We start from the raw sequence: 20512 nt of genomic DNA on the forward strand, positions 1-20512 counted from the left end.
GGCAGCCATAAATTGACAGTTGTACAATTGGCCCATAAACAGATTCGAAATAGAAAATGATACTAGTGTGCTTCACTATTTAATGGAAAGTACAGATGTTTGGTCTTGTTTCATGTATTATGTTATGGTTTTTGCGTGAAACTATATACTAACATGAGTGATCAGAAAGATTGAAAGAAAGGCTTGAGTGAATGTAAGTAACCATATTGTCAGAAAAAGAAAAAGCTGGTGATGTACTAAACAGAGTTTGATGAAACAGGGCTTGAAAACTCAATCCTGATCTTGCTTGATTATTTTAGTGTGCTATTTTTACTGAGTAGGAATCCGTTAATCTAAGACACTGGGGCCTAGATTTATTAACCCCTTCCATGCTTGAGACGGAACCGTTCCGTCATCAGTCACGGCTGAGCTGTGCTGATGGCGGAACGGTTCCGTCACGACTGCACCCTGTTCTGGAATGTCCAGCACAGGGGCGGAATCGGCGCCGCACGGAAGCGGTTAAGAGTTCACGCAACGCAGGGCAGCAAGCAAAGTTCCCTCTCTGAGTTGTGTGAACAGGAGAGAGCAGAATTGTGAGATTGCTACAATGAAATGGTGCAGTTCTGGTTTATCCATGCACTGGCGCACTTTGTGCTGCCTAGCACAAACACAGGCACAGGCCGGATTGGGAACCAAAACCGGCCCTGACAAAGTGCTCGGCCGGCCCCCCATGGGGTTGGAGGTGCGGCCGAGCTGTTTGCCACCCCCAGTTTTGGCTATTTTTGGTGCGTCTCCTGTTTTATGGTGATCTGTGGAGCTGTATTCGTAGAGGTTGTTCCCGCGATTCAGTTGAGGGTGTGTGATACGCCCAGGTGTGTGTTTAAATACACGCCTTTGGATAATATACTTTTTTAGACCCAGTATCGATATTTTTGAAGTATCTAGGAGAGCCCGAATTGTTTGTCCCTGAAGAGGAGGTTGGCTGTATCCCCAGGGTGGTGTCCCTCTTTGGGGGGACCGCTTGAGCCTTTAAAGTACCCTTGTCCTGATGAAGCCACAAGAAACTACTGGCGGAAACGCGGCCGCGACTGCGTCGACAGAAAATTGATTGTGTTCTTCCCTTTTTCTTTTGTTTAGGGTACACTGTTGTATATATAATGTATATATTGCAATTATAAGGTTTTTTTGTCTTTTGTCTACTGTATATATTCTGACCACCTTGTCTTGTGATTCATAAGATTGTCCTTCTTAAATTATATCATTTAATGACAACAGAAATAACTGTAGAAAACAGGATAATAAATTGTATCCTGTTTTGAAGTAGTTCATGCTTTATTTTTTCCTCAGTACCACTTACTCTACTTTTCCATCCTTGTGATGCTCCTTGCCCAGGTATGGGAGGGTAATTTGGGCAGAACCCCTGTTTATTACGTAAGATTCTCGGTACCGAGGCCGATATTGCAGCTATGCTGCAAAAACGGCCCTATAACAGAATCGGCCCCCATGGGCCCAAAACCGGCCCACCAGGGAAATGCCCGGTGCCCGCTACGGCCAGTCTGGCCCTGCACAGGCACCCTTGTGACATAGTAAAAGATTGTCTGCAAGGGGTTAGTCTTTGTGCAGGAAGGGGTAACAAGGGTTACAGGGGCAGATGTATCAAACGATTTTTTGTCGCAAACGCTGCGATTCGCAAAATAGCAGCGTTTGCGACAAAAAAATCTGAAAATGCAATGTATTATTGAAATCGCATCGCAAAATTAAGGAATCGCAAAATTTGCGATTCCTTAACTTTGTGTCAGCATTTAAGGAATCGCAAATTGCGATTCCTTAAATGCTATGTATGAAGCACCCAAGTTGTGCGATTCCTAATTAAGAAATCGCAAATTACCACCAACTTGAGGTTGGTGGTAATTTGCGATTTCTTTCACAAATGCACTTTTTGCCATTTGTGAACGTGCCATGTGGCGCACATAGGGCATGTATGTGCGCCATATGCGCACACATGTAAATTTCAGGGGTGCATCAGGGTGTCTTTATGATACCCTTGCACCCTTGAAATTATTCTCAATTTGCGATTCGCAAATTGAGAATCGCAAATTGAGAATAACTTCCCATTCATTCCTATGGGCCTCCTGGCCCATAGAAATGAATGGGAAATTATTCCTTAATTGCGAATTCACAATTTGCTATTCGCAAATAAGGAATATTTAGAAATCGCTAAAAAATCGCGCTTTTTAGATATATACCATTTTGCAATTCTCAAATAGCGATTCTCAAAAAATTGCTATTTGAGGATCGCAAATAGGTATTTTGATACATCTGCCCCACAGTTCTTACATCATTGTTTAAAAGCTTGAGGACATGCCTACCTTACTAACACGCTTAGTTGGTACAGCATGGTGGTCCACCAATCTGCAGTTCCTGTCATTCTCAATAAAAAGAGCAAATCTTGGGGGAAAGGATATTTTAAGTGTTGGACCCTGAATTGTGAAATAGCTTGCTGATTAACAGCAGACAAGATAGCTGTTGATAACTTTTCAGAAAAATCTTTAAAAGTGCTTAATCGCGGATTGTGTTGCTTGTACACTATTTTTGGACGACATTGTTCTTGAGACTATATAAGGGTGTTCATGAGATTAATGAATACATGTAATTGTAGTATAAAACAAGTTATATGTTATTCAGTTTCAGTGATATTACACAATAAAGAAAAAGAGAATGGACAGGCATGAAAAATTATGCACAAAGCTTCAGATAATCTGTTGTTTCAAATATCCAACGAGTTCACTATCAATATGAATACATCCCTTGCAAATATTGAGTTCACAAGGTATTGTGCCTCCATATCCCCTCACAAAGGTGGCAGGACTCAGAAAGACAGGAGCAGACACAACCTGACTAGTGCAGATGGTAAGTACTCTAAAATCAGTAAAAGTCCCTCACTGATTACAAGGAGTGTCACTAGATGCCACAACAAGTTAAGGAACAGGATGTCACTGCAGTCGCTTATGCACCAGGCAGCAAATGGTGGCAAACTCCAGTGAAATCAACGCAACCAGCAGCAAGCAGCGTCACAGGGTCACTCTACCACTGTAGAATCCACAAAGACTAAGCAGTGCCCAAAGCATAGCAAAGAAGCACTGGAGATAAACCCCAACAGGGAGACATTGAAGAAGAAGATAATGGAAATATGCTGCCAGCAGTCAAGGCAGCTCAGGCACCCCACGAAAGAAGGGCCCTGAGTTTTCTGAATAGGCACAGTAGAATAGTTAACTTAGGTGGAAAGCAGGTGCCACAGGTGGTACTACTTATGCATGGAGTCACACTACAACTAAAATTTGGTTTCATGATGGTACATTTCTCAGATTTATCTCTGGGTGATACCTACACATGGCAATACAACACCACCACCAATTCCAAGCGACAATTTCCACCACAAGGTAGGATAGTGCTTGAGCAGCGCAACCAAGGCACTTTCTTTCTCTCCTTGGATCCCCAAACAGAAAAAACCACCAGAACTCTGCAGGTTCAACATACTGAGCTCAGTAAGGGCAACCTCCACGCAGAGCAGTCCACCCATCAATGATGCGGTCACAACCTTTTCCTCTTTCTGCCATCAATTCTTTTCCATGCACAGAAACTTTTAATGGGAAAAAAGTACTTCAGACATTTAAAAAAAAAAAACATGTTATATGTATTCAGACTGCCGAATGCATCACACATAGAAAGAGGAAACAACGTGGAGAAATGAAGATATTTCTCGTCATGACACTTCCCCTGGTAAAGCGTAGCAATTTGTAGCACTCCCAGGTCTACCCGTAATGCTAATTTGGGACTCAGACAAAGCCGGAGGCAACAATGGACAGAGCGGGGCCTCGTATTCCTGAGCGTGGTCCAGGTGAGGTAAGGTCCAGTTCCCGATCAAGACGGATGCTGGTCGCATCCCTTGAAGCGGAGTGTTGGAAATGGGATCCCTGGCTGGCCAGGGCTTTCGCCAAAGTCAGTCAGAGACCACCACCCCCAAGTCAGGGCAAGGGAGTTACACGCCAAGATAACCCCTACTCACCCTCTAGGTAACGTGGCGCGAGCAGCAAGGCTAAACTTGGAGGCGATGTAGGCTAAGTATTTGCGCACGCACCCCCAGCAACAACAACCAAAGGCCCACCACAAAGGAAACTCCACACAAGGTTATATAAAAATAGCCTTTGTATTACACCAAAACACATTAGATAAAACACACACTTTACAATGTGCCAGAGGCACGGGCAGAATTTACAAGGGGATATTTACAAGACAGGGCCACCTGGACCACTGTCAGGAATCAGAAGTAGCACTTTCAGAAATAGCACTTAGAAGGTAAAATATAAATGTACTTTAGCACAAAATAGCACACAACCAGTAACTACTGGTAACAGGACCTCACTAGCACCACCTGCACTAGAGAGAAAACAACCACCCACATATCACAATACCTGTAGGGGGGTAAGAACAAAACACATGATGCAATGCATAACATTCATTCAGCGGTGTAAAGGCACATGACGCATAAACAATACATTCAGAGGTGCATAGAAAGTACAATTGCGCCAAACTCACGCAAGTCACCACCTGTGACTGTCCCTAGGCCAACTGGCCTCTCTGGGGCTAGGACGCCCTGTGTCCAGTGTCCTAAACGTGGCAGCTGCCCACAAAGTGCTGGGCAGCTGTGAAGATGGCGGGGCAAAACACACGTGGGAGCCTCGGTGCCCCAGGACAAAGAGGTGCCCCCCTAGAGCCTCTCTGGGCTCTCAAAGCAAAGGTGCAGCCTCACTGGGCTGTGGGGTCCCTCACGGGGGACCCAGGAACACTTGGCGCGCCTAGAGCCTCTCTCAGGGCTCTAGGCACAAATGTGGGGCGTTGGAGTCCCTCACGGGGGACTCTGGCACATAGCGGCCATTTTCCACTCTTCCTGTCTGCAAGACAGGACTAGACTGCCACTGGTTCTCCAGCCTAAGGCCTACAACCTCAGGCGGACCAGGAGTCTCAGGGAAGGCTCTCCTCCCCTTACCTCTTCTTCTAGGGTTCCTCCTCCCTCTGCGAGGGGTACCCCTAGAACGCCATTCCAACCCAGGACTTATCCACTCAGGTTGCACCGGGGTCAGAGGGGGGCTCTCCCACCCTCTGCACCCCCTTCCAGAGGTCTGCCCTCTCCCACCTGGAGAAGTTCCTCTGGAAGAAGAACCGGTCAGGACACTGGTTACAGTCATCCTACCCTTCAGGTCAGGCTGATCCTGAACCTGGCCTTCCAACCTCTGGTCTAAAACCTTCGGTGGAACAATTGCCTGGCACTCCAGGACTTCTGGGGACTTACACTCCATCCCCCTGAGGCTAACAAATGAGACATATGTTGTGTGACTGTCTGTCTGGCGCAGATCTCCCGCCCTCTGTCCACCTGACAGTGCGTGACGATCCCCCAGACCAGAAGTGGTGTTACCATGGTCACTACACGGGAACCTAGCCCAACTGGGTAGTCCCTGACCCACTGGTCCTTCCACTGGGGAACTCCCCCAATCACTCCTCACTCTGGACTCCTGTACCCTCCCTACCGGAGCGGTACTGCCAGACTCTAGAACCACAGGAGCTCTGGTTACAGACGCTCCAGGTCCTCTACTCACTAAGAGATCCTCCTCAAGTGGACTAACAGGACAGCCTAGGTCCCCAACCTGGTGTTCCCTACAGAAACCATCCAAGTCCTGAGGCAGGGCTTCGGGCGTCTGGGGAACCTCGGTCTCCCCCTCACTCCTGCTCCACTGAGCCAGGCAGTGAGCCCCTACACCCTCCTCGCTATCCTGGGACCTAGCTGGGCTACACTGAGCCTCTTCCACCACGCTGGGCTGGAAGATACCTGAACCACTACTTTTGGAGTCACTCACCAATGACTCTAGAGAACCTCTAGCACTCTCCCAGCGCTCTGCTTCCTCAGCAAGCGCCCAAGGACTAAAGTATTCAGACTTCAACAGGTGCTGGCGCAACTCTGGACAACAAACACTGAGCAACTGCTCTTTGAGAAACATAGTCACCACTCCGTCCTCCTCATCGTCCTGGTTAGCCGCCAGCCACTCCCACATTGCCTCCCAACAGTCGTCCACAAAATACTTCCACTGCTGGTGAGGTGGTTTCCTAAGGTTCCTGAACTTCAATCTGTTCTCCTCCTCTTGGGAACTAGGTACCATGCTCTGGGTACTGGGAATTCCTACGCTGAAATCTAGATAGCTGCCACCACTGGACTCAGCCCTCCCTGGGGAATCCAGAAAATTAAAACTGCGCGGAGGGGATAGTCTATCCTCCAGAGCTACTTTGCCTCTGGTGGAGGCCCTCTCAGCCTCCTCTATCCTTTCCTGCGCTAAGACCATCTCGGTCTCTAGCTGTTGCTTCCTAAGCTCCAGCTGCGCCATAGCCTGGGCATGCTCCAACCTGAGCCTCTCTAAAGCCAGCTGGTGCTCCCTTTCTTTCCTCCTATCTTCCAGCTCCTCTGGGGACAGGGAAAGGGATGAGGCGCTGCCTCCTACGCTGGACCCAGCAAGGGACTCCCTATCTATGGGGTCCTCACTCTCTACTGGCATCCAGGTGCTGTCATCTTCTTCCTCCTCTTCTGAATCTTCAGGGCTCCCCACAGACCCACCACCCTCCTGGTGTGGGGCCCAAACCCTTTCCTCACTGCGCTCACGATCCCATTGACCATCGTGCCATCTGACCAGGCGGTCCCTAAGGTCGTACCAGTTTGACTCACCCCTCCCTAGGTCTCTCTCGTCACAGAACCTTACCAGCTCCCACGTACTGTAGGTATCTAGATCACTGAAATCAAAGACAAGCTCCATCTTGGCAGACGTTCTAGAGACAAGATCACACAGGGAACCTAGGGGTCTGAGCTAACACAGGAGTACACAATTCACAAAGGTATCAGCAAGCTCTCTACCCCAGAGAACTCACACTCACTTGCCTAGTGCCACACACCATTCATCCACACACAACCCTCCCCTCGGACTGGTAAGGTAGTTTCTACCACCCCTGATTCCTCAACCTGACCACAAGTGACACAGGTACCGACTCTGGGCGCAGGGTAGGGGACAAATGTACTGACACAATAGCACAATGATACCTTCAGGAGAAGAAAATATGAAACTTAAAAAAAAACAATCCCCTAAAATGTGGTCATCTAAAATGCAGAGTTTTGTGGTGCAGCCAGCTGCTACCAAGGTACAAGGCAAACACAAATCCTTATCCCACCGCTTGCCGCCAATGTTGGAAATGGGATCCCTGGCTGGCCAGGGCTTTCGCCAAAGTCAGTCAGAGACCACCACCCCCAAGTCAGGGCAAGGGAGTTACACGCCAAGATAACCCCTACTCACCCTCTAGGTAACGTGGCGCGAGCAGCAAGGCTAAACTTGGAGGCGATGTAGGCTAAGTATTTGCGCACGCACCCCCAGCAACAACAACCAAAGGCCCACCACAAAGGAAACTCCACACAAGGTTATATAAAAATAGCCTTTGTATTACACCAAAACACATTAGATAAAACACACACTTTACAATGTGCCAGAGGCACGGGCAGAATTTACAAGAGGATATTTACAAGACAGGGCCACTTGGACCACTGTCAGGAATCAGAAGTAGCACTTTCAGAAATAGCACTTAGAAGGTAAAATATAAATGTACTTTAGCACAAAATAGCACACAACCAGTAACTACTGGTAACAGGACCTCACTAGCACCACCTGCACTAGAGAGAAAACAACCACCTACATATCACAATACCTGTAGGGGGGTAAGAACAAAACACATGATGCAATGCATAACATTCATTCAGCGGTGTAAAGGCACATGACGCATAAACAATACATTCAGAGGTGCATAGAAAGTACAATTGCGCCAAACTCACGCAAGTCACCACCTGTGACTGTCCCTAGGCCACTGGCCTCTCTGGGGCTAGGACGCCCTGTGTCCAGTGTCCTAAACGTGGCAGCTGCCCACAAAGTGCTGGGCAGCTGTGAAGATGGCGGGGCAAAACACACGTGGGAGCCTCGGTGCCCCAGGACAAAGAGGTGCCCCCCTAGAGCCTCTCTGGGCTCTCAAAGCAAAGGTGCAGCCTCACTGGGCTGTGGGGTCCCTCACGGGGGACCCAGGAACACTTGGCGCGCCTAGAGCCTCTCTCAGGGCTCTAGGCACAAATGTGGGGCGTTGGAGTCCCTCACGGGGGACTCTGCATCAGGAGGAAATGCCCCCAGAGCCTCGTGGCTCTACACAAACTATAGCGGTGGAGTCCCTCTCAGGGGGCCTCGAGGAATAAATATGCCCCAGAGCCTTCCAGGCTCACACACCAGGATGCCCCCGGAGCGTCGGAGTCCCCTTCCCGGGGGACTCGAGATTCACTTTGGCCCAGGAGCCTCTCAGGGCTCACAACAAGGGCCTTCTGGCTGGAGGGGAGAGGGCGGGCACCGACAGCGTGTCCCGACGCCCTCCTCCCTTCACTCGTTCTCCCGGCCCCACTCACCGGTACTTGGAGCGAGGACTCCTCTGCAGCGGCTTTCTCCTGGGCGGCGGGGTCTCGCGGCCAGGCTCTGCTCCCTCCTTCCAGCTGGTCACCACGGGGCTCTCCCTTGCTCCTGGGAGCCCCGTGGAAGGTGCCGGTTGCGGGCTGCTTCTTCCTCCAGTTAGGTCCCGGGCCGGCAGCCAATCAGAGCTAAGCATGGCCGGATTTTGCGGATCCACGATTCACGAATTTGCGGATTCACGGATCGTGGATCCGCAAAATCCGCGGATTTTGCGGATCTGCGGATTTGGGGGCGGGGCTTCCTCGAGTGTGTGGGCGGGGCCAAACGGACGGGGCTTCCATGCGAGCGCACATGCCTCTTGTGTGTATAAAAGGTCAGAGACCGATCAGAGCAGCAGATTAAGAGACAGAAGCCCCTGGTCACAGGAACAGCACGGGGATTGTGCTCTTAAAAGTCAAAGATGCAAATGCCACGATTTTTTTTGGGCTGATGAATGAGTCACCGCATTTGCGCTTCAACTAGTTCCAGCGACCAAGTGTGTGTCAATGCAATCGCGCCGAAGTGCGCAGGGGTCCCTTGAGTGAAATGTCCATCATAGTGGGTAAATGGCGGGAAGACGGTGCACACCTCGAGTGTGTGGGCGGGGCCAAACGGACGGGGCTTCAATGCGAGCGCACATGCCTCTTGTGTGTATAAAAGGTCAGAGACCAGCATCACAGCGGATTTCCAATGGGTATATTTGGGAACAAGGCACACCTGCAAGTGTTTCCTGTTGAGGTTTATTTTTTGTGCCAGGACCGTCGTGCCAGAATGAACCCTGCCCTTCAAATTTATGCAAGAAGACACTGTAAATAATTTACGATGGCACCGGCAAGCTGCCAGCGCCATCCTGCAAAAGTTACTTAATTAGCTTCAACAGGAAGCTCCAACTGATAAAATAAAGCAGGCGCTCGAGCCCCTGCTTTATCTTATCTGTTAGAGCTTCCTGTCGAAGCTAATTAAGTAACCATTTGAGGAAGGCGCTGGCAGCTTGCCGGCGCCATCGTAAATGCATTAGGCTTGAACTTTTGACCGCAAAATCCGCTCCGATCGCGGATTGCGGATTCTCGGTAAATTCGCGAGAGTTCGCGGATCGCGGATTTACCGAAAATCCGCAAAATCCGCGATCGGAGCGGATTTTGCGCTCATGCTTAATCAGAGCGCGGCCCGGGGAATGACGAGTGTCCCGCAGTACCGCCCCCGGCCTGCCTGACTTCCTGGTCGCGGGCCGGCGGCGGTTTTCTCGAACAGGCGGCAATCTCTGGGGCAATGCCGGGTGGGCTCCGGTTCCCAAGACACAGCGCACGAGTCCTGGCAGGGTGGGCACCTGCCAGGGGACTTTGGAAAGTCGGCAAAAAGCGGCGTGGCCTCCCGCGCCACCCGCTCCTCACGCAAAATGCGGGCCAATGCCGGGTGGGCTCCGGCTGCCAAAAGTAAAGCGCTCCTCAGCGCTAAAGACGGGCACAGCGCTTCCAGGCGCGTTGAGGACAATAAAGCAGCGCTCCCAAGCGCTATAAGCCACAAAAAACGCTCTAAAGCGCTAGAGCAGAACAAAAGCGCTCCCAGGCGCTATAGGGCAAGGTAAGGCGCTCCCCAGCGCCAGGAGCCCCTAAAGCCCAGTCAAAGTCCTTCAGCAACGCAGGGGGGCAAGGCTGGGCCCAGAGCCAGCTCACTGGGTCTCCAGGCAGGGAGACACCCCAAGTGGCGGTCCTCTGGTCCTCTGGCCCAGCAGCAGCAGCAACAGCCCCCTCAGGATCCTGGAAGAGAACAACTTCAGTGGGGACACAGCCCCATTTTTATACAGTGCATTCCTTTGTCTGAGGGTGCAGAGTGGGGGCGGAACCAGTCGCAGCTGGTTCTTGAGTACTCTGTTTACCTCAACCACCCTCTCTATTCACTGGCAGGGCTTGGGTCATTAGACACACCACAGGGGGGCGGAGCCAGCATTGTGTGGGGAAAACCCAGCCCATCCAAGACACAGGTACACTCCTCCCACACATCACTCATGCAGATCTCCCACTCATCACCGGGCAGACCCATCCAGACTTCCTGGAGCCTGGCATCCCAGCCAGCTCCAGCCAATCACACGCCAGCACCCTCACAGCACACGTACAGCCATGTCTAGAAATGGCGCTTCCCTACTAGACACATACATGCTGCATACACCGTTGCGCAGCATTCACTCACACGAGTTCACACATACCAGACTCAAGCCTGTACACCCCACGCATCAGGAACTACCAGGGACACATACATTCCCCATGCATTCCTATGGGCGGGCAGGCCTAGCTCAGCACATGCACTCAGAGTGCGCACGCACTTTCCACTGGGACACAGTGAAAGTGCGCAGAATCCAAAAATCACCATCTCCAGGTCACCATTTCAAGCAAAAAGTCTAGGGGTGAACCTGTCCTAAGGGCCAAAGTCCAACACGGAGGAATTGTAAAAACAGGTTGTATTAATTCCAACGGTTTATAATCAAAATTACTTCAATTTTTTCACTTTTTCATGCTGTAGCAAATTTTGAGAACAGAGGTCCTGACAAAAGCCTGGGGGATTTTAACCCCAATGGCTGAAACATGTTGGCCTTAAAGAACTATCAGTTATTTGTTGACACTGCTTATTGCACTGTTCTATTTTTAATCTAGAGGATGAGGTGGCATTCCTAATAAAACTCTGCTTTTCTCCTCATCACTGTATTTTAATATCACTCACTTTTGTTTTTGTTGCACTGCTTCTCCCAAGGGGTCATGGATTTGAAGTGTGCATAAGTTGTCTCCCTGCTCTTCATCCTGGTTTCTATTGAGCAAACTCTTATCTTTGGGGAGGTTGTCCCGATGATCAAGGGACACACCATCCTTTTGTCTAGATGACCAGATGATAAGATTGATCACACTGACAATTGATGGGAATCTAGGTATTCGCTCAGTTTCTCCCTACCGCTTCTTTACTTTCATCCTTTTCCTCTTCTTTTCCCCTTTTTTTGCTTCTTTGTTTGTAGCAGCTTCAAGCACTTGCAGGCTTTTGAGGTATCAGACCCCCAGTTCAAATAGCTATTGTGATTGTTAAAGTGGGGAGTGGAACTCTGGCTGGTCATAAAAATTATCCCTGTGACAATTCTCTCCCAGTTGTGTGTATGATAATTTGGGAATACGCCAAAACAAATGGGTGGATGTATGTGAACACCCATGGAATGCCTTTCTGGGGCAGAGTAAAGCAATGCAGTTATTTGCGCTGCATTGCTTTACTCCAAACTTATCAAGGCACTCAGAGCCACGCAAGGTGCCATTTGTGGCTTGGTAAATCTAACTCAAGTGTTGCATTGCTTTTTCACCCCTTTGTGTGATGCAAGGGCAAAACAACTCTTTGATAAATATGACCTTTAGTGTTTCCCACCTTGTGAACTACCAGTTGGTTAGACAGGTAAAAATTGCAGCTTCTTCCAAGAACAAGTTACACACCTGAAAAAAGTAGCCTTGTCATTTAGATGGCTAAAACTGTTATTTTTCCTAAATGTTTTTATGGATTTTTTTTTTTTTTAAAGCATAACACTTTATTAAGCAACTGAATGTTTTCAGTCCAAAGTGCACTAATAAGTGAATATAATTATGTTTAGCATAGCAAACAGAAGGGTTCACAAAATGTAACTGCAATGCATAACAGAACACACCACCAGGTGTAACCACGGCAGAGTGGATTTGGAGAACAATAAATCCAGGGTTTGCAATAAACAAGAACTTTAGTGATTCCCCACAGGACAAAGAGTCAAGCCAACTAGGCAGATGCATAGAGTGCAGTGAAACTCCATTTATTAAAGAGATATGAAGAAAATGGATGAAAGTACCCAAGAGCACAATCCATAAATCATCGATTTCTCAGAAAACCACTTAGCCCCTGGCGACCTCATAAGACAAATTGCCTACTTTTAGACTTTTTGTGAATGCTGTGGGAACGGCCATCTTTTTGAATAGAGAGACTTTGCTACAGACAGTCACCATCATCATGGTATGATATAAAACACTAGCTTGGGCGCTTTGGTTTTTAAAGTCTACTTCAGGTTCTGCAGAACCCTTCTCTTCGTAACTTGGCTGCATTCAGTTGCCTCAGAGTATAAACCTTTTCTCCTATAGCCTTCCACTAACCCTACTTTATGCTGGAATTCATCCTGCAGAGTCACACATATCGTTCCCCTCCTTAGCCTTTCCTTCTTGACAGTCTAGTTGCCATTTAAACTGAATGGTTTCATAGTCATTCTTCAGTCCCATCTGTTGGTTTGGGATTGCCATGATCCAGTCTTGTAAATTACTTCCCTGTTCAGGTTTCAGCCAACCAATCAACCTAATATTGGCAGCTATGTTGATTTTCAGTCTGCATGAGCGAACTTCCAACACAGATATAGAGGACAGCACAGTCACACAAATGGGTCTTTTATTTAGGCATTAGTCCTGGTAAGTTATGAGATCCATCAAGGTACTGCTACTCTCTTTCAAGGAAAGAATGACTCATTCAGGATCAATAACCCACTTCTGTTGTTCTCTGCGGCACAGTAAATCTTTTCTCCATAATATGTTTGGAGGGTGTGTAGGCACTCCCTCCCATGGATATGCCTATCTCTTCCTGATCACTTCCTATTGGAAATGGCCCTTTTTTCCAGGGATAGCCCCAAACTTTTTGCTTCTTCCTCCTATTTTTTCCTGACCGGTAGTTGTTGGCTTTAGGACTCTGGGCACCTTACCACTGCTGATCAGTGCTAAAGTGCATATGCTCTCTGTGTAAATTGTTATTGTGATTGGTTATCCATGATTGGTATATTTGTTTTACCAGTAGGTCCCTAGTAAAGTGCACTGCGTGTGCCAGGGCTGGTAAGTCAAATGCACTAGTGGGCCTGCAGCACTGATTGTGCCACCCACATGAGTTGCCCCAAAGAGATGTCTCAAGCCTGCCACTGCAGTGCCTGCGCACAGTTTGCTAACTGCCATTTTTGACCTGGCCAGTGTACCCACTGGCCAGGCCTTACCCTTCCCTTCTCTTACGCAGAGGACACCCCTATGGTAGGCCCAAGGTACCCACCTGGGCAGGGTGCAGTGTATGTAAAAGGTAGGACATGTACTGTGTGTGTACCATATCCTGATAGTGAAATACTGCCAATTTTGTTTTTCACTATTGAAAGGATATCTTGCGCATAGGACAGAATGGGGAATGCTGTGTGACATGTTTACCTGCATATCTTCACATAGGAGTGAGATAGAAAATTGGAGTCTGGTATCCCTGAACTCAGAACATCTTTTAGTAAAGATGTTTTTTAAATTTGATGTTTGAAAATAGCACTTTTAGAAAGTGGCTATTTTCTTGTTCAACCTTTCCGTGTGCCTCTGCCTGTTTGTGGATTGACTGTCTGGCTTGAGAGTGACAGGGGCTGAGGTGGCTCCAGGATTGTGGGTGAGTCAGCACTAGGCTGAATATACCTATCTGCATTTGGAGTAGTGGGAGGAGTAGCACCTGGACCTGAATAGGGCTGTGCCTGCCTTCCACAATGCAAGCTCCACCTCCTGCAGTGCGTCTGAAGACCCTGGCCCACATTCACAAAGGAAGAAGTTGTGCACTGGCAGAGTGCACCCAGAACTGGTTTAGACTGGATCCAGGATCCCTAACACATAGAGAACAAAGACGTTTGAGATATAAAAGTAAGAGCTTAAACCCCTATAAAATTAGACTACTTTATGATCAAGAGGAACCTCTGACAAATAAGAATAGCTGAAGAGACTGAGGAGATGTGCTGCCCTTGCTGTGTGTCTGGGGCTGGCCTGCAGTTTTCTGATTCAACTAAGAAGCGGACAAGGGACGTTGCTGTGTGCTGTGTTCTAAAGAGAAAGTCTCCAAGGGCCTGGGAAGAGCTGGCCGCCTGTTGTGGGAACTCAGGAACATCAAAGTTCCCCTGCCGTCTCAGCAATGCTGTGTGCGTGTGCTTTCTGCAGCCTGAGACCTTCGTGGGACCTGTACTGTGACTGTGTGTCTAGAAACAGTCTTGCGCCCTTCTACAATCAGCAGCGTGTCCAACGAAGTGCTGCAATCATCACCGCCACCGGCCCGGGCCGTCATCGACAAGGAGCTCTTAGTATTCACCGCCGCCGGCCCGAGCCTTTTATTGCTAAAGACATATCTGCGAGTTCATCTGCCCAAGTTTAAGGAGCTGAGCTGGGAGTCGATCAGCTGCGAGGCGCCGCCTAGCAACCCGACTCCCCCTGCGAGGAACAGCCACCGTCAACGAGAAGCCGCCCAGCGCAGAGAGACTGCACCCCCCAGGTAATGCTCGGACCAAGTCCAGTAAGCATGTGTGTGTTGCCGCCTGGGGCGGGGTGTGTATTGTGAGAGACTGCTCTTGGCCTCTTTCTCCTTCGCAGCACGAGACTCTGCTCGAGCAATCACCGTAGCCAGTGCCTGCCACAAGAGGAGCGGGGCTGGAGTTTGAGCTTCTTTTTCCCTCTAAAAGCATTTGGGGCATATTTTGGTATTCGCTGACGCATGTGGCAAGGAACCCGTAACAAGAACCGTCAAGTTAAGTCAAGTCATAAAATTTGTATAGCGCACTACATACCCAGAGGGTTTCAAGGCGCTTAGGAAGGGGAGGAGGATTACTTGTCAAATATCCACGTTTTAAGCTGCTTTCTGAACGCTAGGTGGTTCTGGGTGAGGCGAAGGTAAACGGGGAGTGAGTTCCATGTTTTAGCAGCCAGGTATGAAAAGGATCTGCCTCCCATGGTGGTCTTGTTGATGCGAGGTACAGTGGCGAGGGCTTGGTTGGAAGAACGTAGTTGGCGGGAGGGGGTGTAGAAGGACAATCGTGAGTTGAGGCAATCTGGTCCGATGTCGTAGAGTGATTTGTGTGCGTGGATAAGCAGTCGGAAAGTGATCCTCTTATTGACGGGTAGCCAGTGGAGGTCTTTAAGGTGACCAGAGATGTGTTCGTTGCGTGGGATGTCTAATATGAGCCTGGCTGAGGCGTTTTGGATTCGTTGGAGTTTCTTCTGGAGTTTTGCGGTAGTGCCCGCGTAGAGGGTGTTTCCGTAGTCCAGTCGGCTCGTGACCAGAGCGTGGGTGACTGTTTTCCTTGTTTCGGAGGGGATCCAGCGAAATGTTTTTCTGAGCATGCGAAGAATGTTGAAGCAGGAAGAGGATACGGCGCTGACTTGTCTGTTCATTGAGAGTGAAGAATCCAGGATGACGCCCAGGTTCCGTGCGTGGTCTGTCGGGATGGGTGCTTTTCCGAGGGCTTCCGGCCACCAAGAGTCGTCCCATGCGGAGGGGGAGGTACCTAGGATGAGGACTTCTGTTTTATCTGAGTTCAGTTTCAGACGGCTGTGTTTCATCCATTCAGCAACTTCTTTCATTCCTTCGTGTAGGTTAGTTTTGGCGGTGCTGGGGTCATTGGTGAGAGAAAGGATCAGTTGAGTGTCGTCCGCGTAAGAGATGATGTTGAGGTTGTGTTGGCGTGCGATGGCCGCGAGGGGGCTCATGTATACGTTGAAGAGGGTGGGACTGAGTGATGATCCTTGAGGTACGCCGCAGATGACTTCAGAGGCCTCGGACTTGAATGGAGGAAGGCGGACTCTCTGGGTTCTTCCGGTGAGGAACGAGGTGATCCATTCAAGTGCTTTTCCTTGGATTCCGATGTTATTGAGGCGTTGTAGAAGGGTGTTGTGGCAGACTGTGTCGAATGCTGCAGAGAGGTCGAGGAGGATGAGGGCGACTGTGTCTCCATTGTCCAGTAGAGTTTGAATGTCGTCTGTTGCTGCGATGAGAGCGGTCTCAGTGCTGTGTTTTGCTCGGAAGCCATATTGTGAGGGGTCGAGGGATTTGTTGGCTTCGAGGAAGGCGGCGAGCTGGTTGTTGACGGCTTTCTCGATGACTTTGGCCGGGAATGGAAGAAGCGAGATGGGGCGGTAATTTTTGAGTTCGGTGGGGTCCGCTGTTGGTTTTTTCAGAAGGGCGGTGAGTTCAGCGTGTTTCCAGTCTTCTGGGAAGGTGGCGGAGTTGAAGGAGCAGTTGATGACGTCTCGGAGGTGCGGTGCTATGACGGAGTCTGCTTTGTTGAAGATGTGGTGAGGGCATGGGTCTGTGGGGGATCCTGAGTGGATGGAATTCATCAGGCGGATGGTGTCCTCAGTGGAGATTGGGTTCCAGGCGTTAAGGGTGTTCACGGGGGGAAGATGGTCAGCAGATGGTAGGGTGGGTTGGTTTCCGGGTTGGTTGTCAAAGCTGTTGTGGATGTCTGCAATCTTGTTGTGGAAGAAAGAGGCTAGGGAGTCGCAGAGGGTTTGAGAGGGGGTGATGTCGTTGGAGTTGGCCGAGGGATTGGAAAATTCCTTGACGATGTTGAAAAGTTCCTTGCTGTTGTGGGCGTTGTCGTCAAGTCGATCCTTGAATGCTGTTTTCTTGGCTTTTCGGATCAGTTGGTGGTGAGTGCGGGTGACGTTTTTGAAGGCGTCCTTGGTGCTGGTGGTTGGGTCTTTTTTCCAGGCCTTTTCAAGGGAGCGGCAGAGTTTCTTGGACTTCTTGAGATCATCGTTGAACCATGAGGCTTTCTTACTGCCAGGTTTGCTTTGACATTTTTTCAGTGGAGCTAGGGTGTCAGCGGTGTTGGATAACCATAGGGTGAGGTTGGCGGCAGCTTCGTTGGCGTTAGAAGAGAGGGCTGGGGAGTTTCGAAGGAGCGATGCGGAGATTTGGTCCGTGGTGATTTTGTTCCAGTTTCTTTGCAGGGTAGGTTGGGAGTGGTTGATGGGTTTCGGCTTGTTGTAGGTGAAGTGAACGCAGCTGTGGTCAGTCCAGAGGAGATCCGTAGTGTGGCTGAAGGAGACATGATTGCTGGATGTGAAGATGGGGTCGAGTGTGTGACCTGCGATGTGGGTGGGGGAAGTGACTAGTTGTTTAAGTCCGAGGTTGGCGAGGTTGTCCAAGAGGGTGGTGGTGTTGCGGTCGTTGTTCTTTTCAAGGTGAAAGTTGAGGTCTCCCAGAAGGATGTAGTCTTTGGAGGGGAGCGCGTGTGGAGTGATGAAGTCCGTGATGTCTTCACTGAATTTTGCGCGGGGTCCTGGTGGTCTGTAGAGGAGAGTGCCTCTGAGTGTGGTTTTGGGGTCGATGTGGATCTGGAAGTGAAGGTGTTCGGAGTTGGCGAGGTTGGCGTCGGAGCTGGTTGAGATGCGGATAGATTTCTTATGGACGATAGCGATTCCTCCTCCTGTGTGGCTGGTGCGGTCTTTGCGGGTGATCTTATAGTCTTCAGGGATGGCAATGGTGATGTCTGGTGCGGAGGAAGCATTCATCCATGTTTCCGTAAGGAAGGCGATGTCCGGAGAAATGGTGTCTAGTAGATTCCATAGGTCAATGGCGTGTCTGTGGACTGATCGGGTGTTGAGAAGGATGCATTGTAGGTGATTGGGGTCGGGGATCTGTGGTGTGGTCGTAGCAGAGATGTTGACGGTGCCGATGAATTTGCAGGAGTAGCAAGAACCGTGAACCGCTGTTGAACTGTACTCTTGATCGTTTATTAAGTAATTACACAGAGAAACAAGAACCTACAATTGATTTCCGTACCCTCTTGAAAAGTCAATTACAAGTATATGCATATGTTGGATTTCTGTCGTTTTGGTCTTGCCTACATTTATATAAAAATAACTTTCTTTTTATAAACAACCTGTGTGGTGTCCATTTGTGGTGTTTCACTGTGTTACTGTAGGTGTTGGTGCAAATGCTTTGCACATTGTCATGGGGGTAAGTCTGTCTGCTCGTGCCAAGCTTCTAAGGGGGTGAGAAGGGGTTATCTACAGTGTATTTTCCTCTAAACCTGACTAGAAGCAAGGGTCTCTATTTGGTCAAAAGTACCTACCTCTGCCAACTAGAGACCCCCATTTCTAACACTTCCTGAGGAGGCTCCTTTATTACCCCCATGTCTTAGAGTTGTGGACGAGCACTAAATAATCTTTCAGCAAAGCAGGATTTCTGCTCCTTTTAGTAGATACCTCATTTTCTCAGAGGGACAGTTTCTGTAGGAACTGACCCATCATCAGGACCCCCAGGGACAGGAAACCACCACCTCATCAGTAATATCAAACCCACTTTAGTGGCCTATTCAGCTACTCTCAACTGCCTCGTTCTAACTCAATTCTGAAGCCCAGGGCACAGCCCTGTCATTGCTGTGGAGGAAAGTAAAAGATCACCCCACCTATCCCTGCTCATGCTTCTGCTGTCTTAGGTCAAGATATATCCCATTCATGGCGACGGGTTGAGCCATAACGCAGCTCTTGCATGTGCTCCCTCCAACCCAGTGCACCAACTTATTCTGTCACCTTCACTTCACTGCTGGTCTAACGTAGTTCTGAAATGGGCAGTGCTCCTAGCTGTCATCTTAAGGTATCGCCTAGGGAAGTAGGGGCATGCCCTTAACACCAAAAACAGTTCCTCCATAGGAGCGGATATGCGTCACCTCCCACACTGCTGCACAGAAAGCATAAAAATAAAATGGTATTACAAATATTTTATTACCATTTTATTTTTTACTTTCTGTCAACAAATGGAGTGTGAGGGCAGGGCGGGCGGGGCCAGTGCATCACTGCTGCTGACTGGCAGCATTGAGAAGTGGCCACTTCAGTTTGAAGAGCACATGTTGTTTTGGCAAGCTTACTTGCTACGGCCAGACTGACATATGCAATTCAAACCTCTCCAACCCAGCTGTCTGAGACAGCTAGGTTGGAGAGCTGGCACAGGCCACTATTGCCATTTGGAGTGCAGAGCCAGCCTGCTCAGTCAATCCAGACGCTTCACTGATGTTGCTTAACAGCAAGAGAGCAGCGCCTTGATTGGATAAGGGTGTTGGCTGTGGGACCTCGCGCTTGTACTAGAGTATGGAGCCAGTAACATCGTTAACATGCTGCAGAACAGTGTGAGATAAATTAAACTTGTTTTTATTGTGTTTATTTGCGCCCATCTTATTTAATGTCACACCAACCTCCACTGCTTAACAGCATTTCCAGTGGAGCTTATTTCATCCTTAACAACCCTCCACCTAGAGCAATGGGAGCACTACTGTACAACAACTTATAAGAGAGGTCCAAACACAACCATTTAGCAGAACAGGTAAAAAAAAGTGCGCCTTCACAGTGAAGGAACTGTGCCAGAGAAGTTGCTTCAGCTCCATAGCTCGAATAGCCTCACCCCAAGCAAATTCTGTTTGTTGTAAGGATGCATCATTAACAAGCATTGGTTAATGCATTAGGTTTCATCTGTGTGAATAATAATAACTTAGTTTTTCTAAGTTGTAGCTTGGGGACAAGTTGTGCAATATAAGTTAAAAAAAACTCCACAAAATTGTTCTGACTTATTTACTGAGAAAGGCAATATATTGTTAATACGTGAAAAGCGCAGTAATTCTAAAATCCAGCTTATATACGTTTTAAATTCCAGATATTTGCAGCCTAACAGAGTGGTGGCAAGGAAAACATTTTGCCTTGACTACAGAGAATTCAACTTGGTGCCTCATTAGGAGTGGCTCAGGATTCTCAGTTGGGTTGTAACAGAGTTACCCCATCAGGAATTGCAAAGTCTGTGCAAGCCTCATAGACATGTCATGTTTCCCCTGAGATTTTGGACTACTGAAAGAAACCAAAATATCTAAGGGACACTCAGAAGAGCACGAGGAATAACCTGAGGTATCAGAACTTTAAGATGTTAAACAGAAAGAAGCAACTGGGAGTGCACACCGTAACTTTAAAAAAAAGTAGGAGTGATCGGAAGAGGGTGTGGCATAATGGCCAGAACTGCCGATTTGGAAGCTGGGGAATCAGGTTTGATTCTCTGTGTTGGCTCAACATATTGTTATTATGGGTAAATCACTTAATCTCCCCATGCCTACCAAAAATGAATGGGTACTTGTTTTTAAAGTTACGGTGTGCACTCCCAGCTGCAGC

The 20512-nt window shown here is 48.8% G+C and overlaps 1 protein-coding gene across 4 annotated transcripts in view; it reads left to right on the forward strand.

Annotated features, from left to right (window-relative positions):
- The window catches only part of DPP6 (dipeptidyl peptidase like 6), a 2254101-nt gene that overhangs the window by 2152087 nt on the left and 81502 nt on the right, over positions 1 to 20512 (forward strand). The gene's annotated exons all lie outside the window — the stretch shown is intronic.

Source organism: Lissotriton helveticus, chromosome 10 (genome assembly GCF_964261635.1).
Source record: "Lissotriton helveticus chromosome 10, aLisHel1.1, whole genome shotgun sequence".
Classification (NCBI taxonomy): domain Eukaryota; kingdom Metazoa; phylum Chordata; class Amphibia; order Caudata; family Salamandridae; genus Lissotriton; species Lissotriton helveticus.